The sequence below is a fragment of the Schistocerca piceifrons genome, chromosome 1 (assembly GCF_021461385.2).
Source record: "Schistocerca piceifrons isolate TAMUIC-IGC-003096 chromosome 1, iqSchPice1.1, whole genome shotgun sequence".
NCBI classification, from domain to species: domain Eukaryota; kingdom Metazoa; phylum Arthropoda; class Insecta; order Orthoptera; family Acrididae; genus Schistocerca; species Schistocerca piceifrons.
Window position 1 is genome coordinate 611331443 of NC_060138.1, and position 7625 is coordinate 611339067.

The following is a 7625-nucleotide window of genomic DNA, read 5'->3' on the forward strand; positions in this document are numbered from 1 at the left end:
CAGAACACATGACGAGGTGAATAGTAAATGCTTAAAAATAAGATTTATTGCTTTAGTGGCTTTTATTAACTCAAAGAAAGAAACCAACAAGAGAAACAATGAAAAACACAGATTTTCTTATAATTAACTGACCTTACAATGATAACCCAGGAGAATGAACAATACTACTCATACGTCACATAAACTGACACACAGAAACACGTTTACTGCTATGTTAAAAAGCGAAAATTCATTAAATACGAAACTTAGGCCCATTCAACTACAACAGAGTAAATGGACGTACATTTTCAAGATGTAAACAACTCATATACAGAGTGTATCATAATTAATGGTTCAAATGGCTCTGAGCACTATGGTACTTAACATCTGAGGACATCAGTCCCCTTGAACTTAGAACTGCTTAAATCTAACTAACCTAAGGACATCACAATCACACATGCCCGAGGCAGGATTTTAGCGTGCGACCGTAGCAGTCGTTCGGCTCCGGACTGAAGCGCCTAGAACCGCTCGGCTACAATTAATGGCATAAACGCATATAGTTGAAGCAAGAAAGTCTCAGTAAGCATAGGGTCGAAAATGCATACCTTAAGAGCTACGAGCAATTTTCCATCTTAAATACTGTGAAATAAATCTCTTCTGTTGCAAGTTCTTTGCTTTCCATATTTTGGGAAGTGGAATTAAGGACCAAAATAAGAAAAAAAAATATCCAGAAAACATGTGCTCTAAGACGCATACCTTAAAAGCTACGAGCACTTGATCATTAGAAGAGTTTTGTTTCAAAGTAGCAAAGATGAACAAATGCTCATAGCTCTTAAGGAATGCATTTTAGAGCACATGTTTTCCGGACTTTTTTTCTTGTTTTGGTCCATACTATCAGTTCCCAAAATATGGAAAGCAAAGAACTTGCAGCAGAAAGGATTTGTTTCACGGTATCGAAGACGAAAAATTGCTCGTAGCTCTTAAGGTATGCATTTTCGAACCTATGTGTACCGAAACCATTCTGCTTGCAGTATCGTGTACTTTCAACTGCATGAGTTTACGCCATTAATTATGTTACACCCTGTATAGAGGATGAGTGACCAAATCACTCGCGGCCACAAAGATGAAGCAAAGCAGTTTTCATAGTCACTATGACCAGTGCAATACGACAACGCAGGTATTAAACCAATTTTCGATTTGCTATGTGAGTACAGTTGCAATAAACATACCAGAAAAAGTATGTATACGTCTCAATTTGTATGACATATGAGTAGCATTGATCGAACTTCCATAGTATCACTGTATGATAAGTTAATTATATTATATCTGTGCCATTCGTTGTTTCTGTAGACACTCATATTTGTAATCTTTGCATGTATAACATATGTGATGGAATAATTTAAACTTCGCAATACCTGGAAACCCATATTACTGATTATAATCACAGTTTTATTTCGTTTGGCAATTTAAAAAAAATTAATTTCATATTAATATTCTTTTATCTAGAACTAAGATTTCCATAAAAGTAATACACTCTAATATGTTTGAAGTATCTGTCGCCGGTATCCAGATTCTTCACGTCGCCTTACAACTTTGCATTGTAGGGAGAAAAATACTGTGATACGGAAATGTGTAGTGTTATGCACTAAGGCAGCATACAGGAAATGTATTTTTTCATATTTACAGTAAAACAAGAGTTTCTACATATAGACATAAATGTATATTGCATGTTCAGTTCTATAAAATAAAGATTAAGTTCCTTCAACAATGTGAGACGACACACAGCCTTCCTGGCACACCATTGACTTTTAAATAGACAGCAAGTGTACCACAAATAAAACCTGCAGTGTGAAAACAAGTTGATCCACCTGATGACAACTTGACGACCACTAAAACTCGTAGTGATGCTTAAAATAAAAGTGACTGAAGCAGTGAATTTATGATGTTTTTGTGTGTTGCCTAATCAGTCGCTCCACTTGGGAAAAATTCCATTATAAACGAAGCATTTATGTATGAATAATAACTTGAAATGCGGCTCAAGGTGGTGTACGGTCCTTCAAAAAACGTGTCGGTTCTGATGTATCTTGCTATGAACTTAATTTCATCAAAACACATTAATAAAATACATGTGCATATTCATCAGATCTTCCCGTTACACGTATGGAAAATGATGTCCGGTAAATGACCTCTTTCACTTCGCTGGCATGTAAAAGACCTGCCCGTGGTAGTCTTACTGGACAAATTTCATTACGTCATTTATTCATAACAGACCAAATCTAAAAATTATACATTATTATAAGAGCGATCTCACCCTGGCTTATGACAACAGTTTGCTCTAAATGTACACTTTAATTCATTTGGCCGTAAGACACTAAATGTTAACAAGACAGCTCCAAGTTGAAATATGCTTCTGACATTTAACCATAAGAAAATATTTGGCCTCAGCTGGTAGCAAAATATATGTGGCTCTCATGCACATTTCATAGAAAACATTAAAAAAACGCAGACGAGCATACTATTAAGGCACATTGATTCACCAAACGTGATGACAATGTTAAATGAAAATGAGCAATATTAAAGCAAAGACTGTCATGACAAATATTTAGTTTTAAGTTACTGCAGCTTTGCAGTGGTACCTTCTGCTCGTGAATCGTGAAAGGCTTTTACAAGCCATCAACAAATTTTTTAAGAAAATATTCGCGAAAAATTTTCACATAAGAAAAATATTCATAGCTCATGTACGTCATTTAGATTAACCTTAGCGCAACTGGTACACTAAATTTTATGGAATCAAAAGCACTCCGTCTTCAGACCACAAGTGGCCCACCGGGACGGTGTCATATTTAAAAGCGTACAAGAATTTTTTAAAATAAACATGTAACACAAACTCTCCAAAAGGACATAGATGACACGTACATCATTTAGCTTACACATATCAAAGTCTTCAAATAACTTCGGTACTAGCCCTACAGAATGGAACGGTAGCAATCTGAGATCAGTAGTTTCACACATTTGAAACCTTCAAATAGACAACCTCGGCCCTTCCTGTGCAATAAATATTTGACAGTATTGGATTGGCGGGAAGCTCAACAATTTAACCTCTCAATAAAACATGGCTGTCCTTTGTAGTACGTAAAACGCATAGTTACCGACGCAGCTAAACAAATGACAAGCAAGCTAGACACTAACTTCAGCCAACGGCGGCCAACAACAAAAGAAGATTCACATTCGAAAACAAGCCACTCACTTCTACGAAAGCCCCATACACTGAAATACACAGTTTGACAAGAACAGTAGCTCACGCACGGCCGGGAACACTAACAACACTCGATAAAGGGAAAGCAAACAGAGAAAGGCACACTGCGTACGAACCGCAATGGGCTGCAAAACAACATCGCTCACACACGTGATCGAGCTCCTGTAGCCGCTGCTAAGCACCAAACTAATCTCATGCCACCACTTCAGCATCCATACAAACAGGGACGTGAAAAGCGTAACATGTACCGAGGCGCCGTACCCGAGACACAGCAGCGAGGGAGCGGCAATCCGACAGCTTAAACCTGTCGTCGGTGAGCCAGCAGAGTACATCGCGGCGTCATGTTCACCCCGCGGCACCAGAGTAATGACGGGCAGACAGCCACACGCGCGCTGTACTGCGTGCACGCCACTGAGAGGTGGTAGAAAATCAAACATACATGCCGATCAGCCAGAACATTATGACCACCGATCTACTATCGATATAAATCCGCCGAGGCGATTGCAGGGTCACCTGGCGGGGAATGACTGCTAGTCAGACAGTGAGCGTACTGTTCGTCTGTATAATAGGGAAGGCGCGCGATTTATCTGAGTTTCACCGGGGGCAAACTTTGATGGCCCGGAGGCTCCGCACGAGCATTTCGGAAACTGCACGGCTTGTCTATGTTCGAGAAGAGCTGTCGTGGGTGTCTTCAATACGAGGCGAAACCGAGGTGAAACCACGTCCAGATGTCGTGCGGTTGGGCGGTCACTCCACATTACAGATGCCGGACGTCTTAGGCGGGACAGACTGCTAAAACAGGATATGCTGTGTAGCGACCCTTTTTTCTATCCCGACTTCCGTATCTTGCATGAAAGTAGGAATGTTAATTTATCTGTTTAATGACTGGTATTGAGGGGTTTTGTTTTATCCCGGCTAGTTCTTAAATTAAACGCAGTGAGTCACTACACGTATTGTCTTCCCAGTTCTGAAGAAAAAAAAACCATAAGTAAATTAATACTAGTGTTTTCAATAGATTCTCGTTCACTTGTTTCAGTTACTAGTCTGCAGTTTATTCTTGGTGAAAACCACGTAACCTAATTATTTATGAACCTAAATTGAAGTAAAGTTCAAGACGAATAGTCAGTTTCAAATTAACACGTTATTTTATTTAACAATAATTATTAATAAGTCAATTCATTCATACGATCGCATTCAAAGGGGTTCTTTGAATAAGTATCTAATCTGGAATCCCGTAGCCGGCCGCGGTGGCCGTGCGGTTCTGGGCGCTACAGTCTGGAACCGCGAGACCGCTACGGTCGCAGGTTCGAATCTTGTCTCGGGCATGGATGTGTGTGATGTCCTTAGGTTAGTTAGGTTTAAGTAGTTCTAAGTTCTAGGGGACTGATGACCTTAAAAGTTAAGTCCCATAGTGCTCAGAGCCAGCCTGGAATCCTGTCAATATCAGAGATACTAAACAATGTTCTGTCACTTTCAATAAAAAGATTGTTCCCGTTTAATATCCATAAACTGTTACGAACTCTGATTACTAGTCGCGTGAAGTAAAGCTTTTCCACTATCACAATACAAAGTCCCAATCTGTCCAAAAATCGTTAATTCCGTAAAATATTTAAATCTTCACTCGAAGTGACGTTAAAGTCAGAGAGATTATTGATCACCTCCCCGTTCCTCTAATATGGCAAAAGTTCTAATTCTGATCTGAAATTAATGCTTCCCAAAAAACAATCTCGCCGCGATTTATTCTTGCGCCCTGGTTTAATTAAGCTCCTATTCTTGGTTCCTAAAGCTGTACGTCCTAATTGACTTCGAACAGACTAGAGGATAGAGACTGGAGTATCATAATTGCATTGTATGTCTATTTATACTTTAGTAAACGCTATCTTTGGTGTTCAAGATCTACGTTCAGTGACTATAATATTGATTTTCTCATATTATTTTTCTACTATAGATTTCCCTCTATTTGTCTCTTATTTCTATTTCGTAAATTACTACTTGTGGAGGGGCTTGGGACACTTTCTGAATTTGTATTTTGAGGGCACGGGAGCTAATTTGGGAGCTATTTTGGTTTATTAACACCGAGAGGCGTTGTAGGTGTTACAGCTGGCAACTGTGACGAAATTAACATCAGACTTTATTGTTAGACAGAGTACAAGTCTGTCAGAACTCACGGTGCACCGAACGTTCCTAACGATGGAACTCCGCAGCCGACAGCCCATGCATGTGCCAATGTAAACACCACGACATCGGCAACTGTTACTCAAATGGGCATCTGACCATCGACACTGGACGTTGGCGCAGTGGCAGAGCGCTGCATGGTCTGATCAATTGTGATACCTTCCTCGTAATGCCCATGAGAGGGCGCGAATCCGTCGTCTTCCAGGGGAATAAATCCTCGACACCTGTACTGCGGGACGGAGAAAAGCTGGTCACCCATGGGTCCAGCGGAACTCGTGCAAGGCCAAGGACTATAGTAAATCATGTTTCCCAACAGCAGTGGAACTTTTCAACAAGATGAAGCATCATCTCACAAGGCCGAGACTGTGATGGAGTGGTTCGAGGAACACAGTGGCGAGTTCTAATTGACGTGCTGGCAACTCGCCAACTTGAACGCGATCGAACACATCTGTGATTGAATGTGACGTCAGAGCTCACGGCTCTCCTTCCCGGATTTTAAAGGAATTAGGTGACTTGCGTGTGAAGAAGTGCCGCCACTTCCCTCCAGCGACCTACCAAGGCCTCATTGCTCCCTAGCCACGACGCATCGCTGCTGTTATCCGTCCCCTAAGGTGGACATAAAAGCTACTAGGTAGGTGGTCGTAATGTTCTGGCTGATCAGTGTATATGTGGTGTCCGTTCGTTCGGACATACACATACTTTTCTCCCTGTGAGTCATTTGGTCTAATGATGTTTCGTTCATTTTATATTTACAACACATTAAAATTTATTCACGACATCTGCACCTGAGCATCACTGGGGTACATATGACCAAAACTTAAATTATTTGTTTCTTTATTGAATACAACACTTATAAAAATGGAATAAGAATGTAGTGTTGAACAGCTGTTATACGAAACATCTGCAACAATGAAAATATTATTTCTCCCTTATTTTATTATCGGATGCTTTTATAGACCACCTGGGTCAGGGTCTGTAGTTGTAGAGCGCTTCAGACAGAGCTTACAGAATATCATTTGTAATTTTCCTCATCATACCGTTGTAATAGGGGGTGACTTCAACTTTCCAGGTAGAGACTGGGAGTGTTATGACATCAAAACTGGTGCCAGAGACAGAGAAAGTTCAAATGTGTGTGAAATCTTATGGGACTTGACTGCTAAGGTCATAAGTCCCTAAACTTACACACTACTTAACCTAAATTATCCTAAGGACAAACACACACACACACCCATGCACGAGGGAGGACTCGAACCTCCTCCGGGACCAGACGCACAGTTTATGACTGCAGCGCCTAAGCCCGCTCGGCTAATCCCGCGTGGCAGAGACAAGGAATCGTGTGGCATTGTTCTGGATGTCTTGTCCGAAAATTACCTCGTGAGGGTAATGTCTTAGACCTCCTGGCAACAAACAGACCTGAACTTATCGAATCAGATAACGTAGATGAAGGTATCAGTGATCATAAGGCTGTGACAGTACCTATGACGACGGGTCCTACAAATAATGTTAAGAAAAGCAGGAAGATATATTTGCTCAGCAAGGGTGACAGGATACAAATTTCAAAATAGCTCAGCAGTCAGCATCAAATATTTGACGATGAGGACGAAGATATTGAGAACAAATGGAAAAACTTCAAAGGCATTGTTCAATATTCCCTAGAGAAGTATGTTCCGAGTTTTTAAGGGATGGGAAAGATCCACCATGGTTTAATAGCCGTGTTAGAAAAGCGCTACGTAAACAAAGGGCACTTCATCCAAGATTCAAGAGACGTAAAAACCTAGCTGACAAACAAAAGCTGAACGAAGCGAAAATGAACGTAAGGAGAACAATGAGAGAGGCGTTCAATAATTTAGAAAGTAAGACTTGTTAACCAAGCTGAGTAAAAACACTAGGAGATTTTGGCCGTATATAAAAACAGTAAGTGGTTCAAAATCATCTATTCATTCTCTCAGCGAACACGCCGGCACCCCAACGGAAGATAACAGAGAGAAGGCCGAAATACTGAGTTCGGTCTTCCGAAGTTGTTTCACCGCGGAAGATCGTAACACTGTCCCTCCTTTCAATCGTCGTACGACGTCGAAAGGGCAGATATTGAGATAAACGATCGCGGAATTGAAAAGCTGCTACAATCGCTTAGTAGTGGAAACGTTTCAGGACCAGATGAGATACCTATAAGATTCCATAAAGATTATGCGAAAGGACTTGCTCCTCTTCTAGC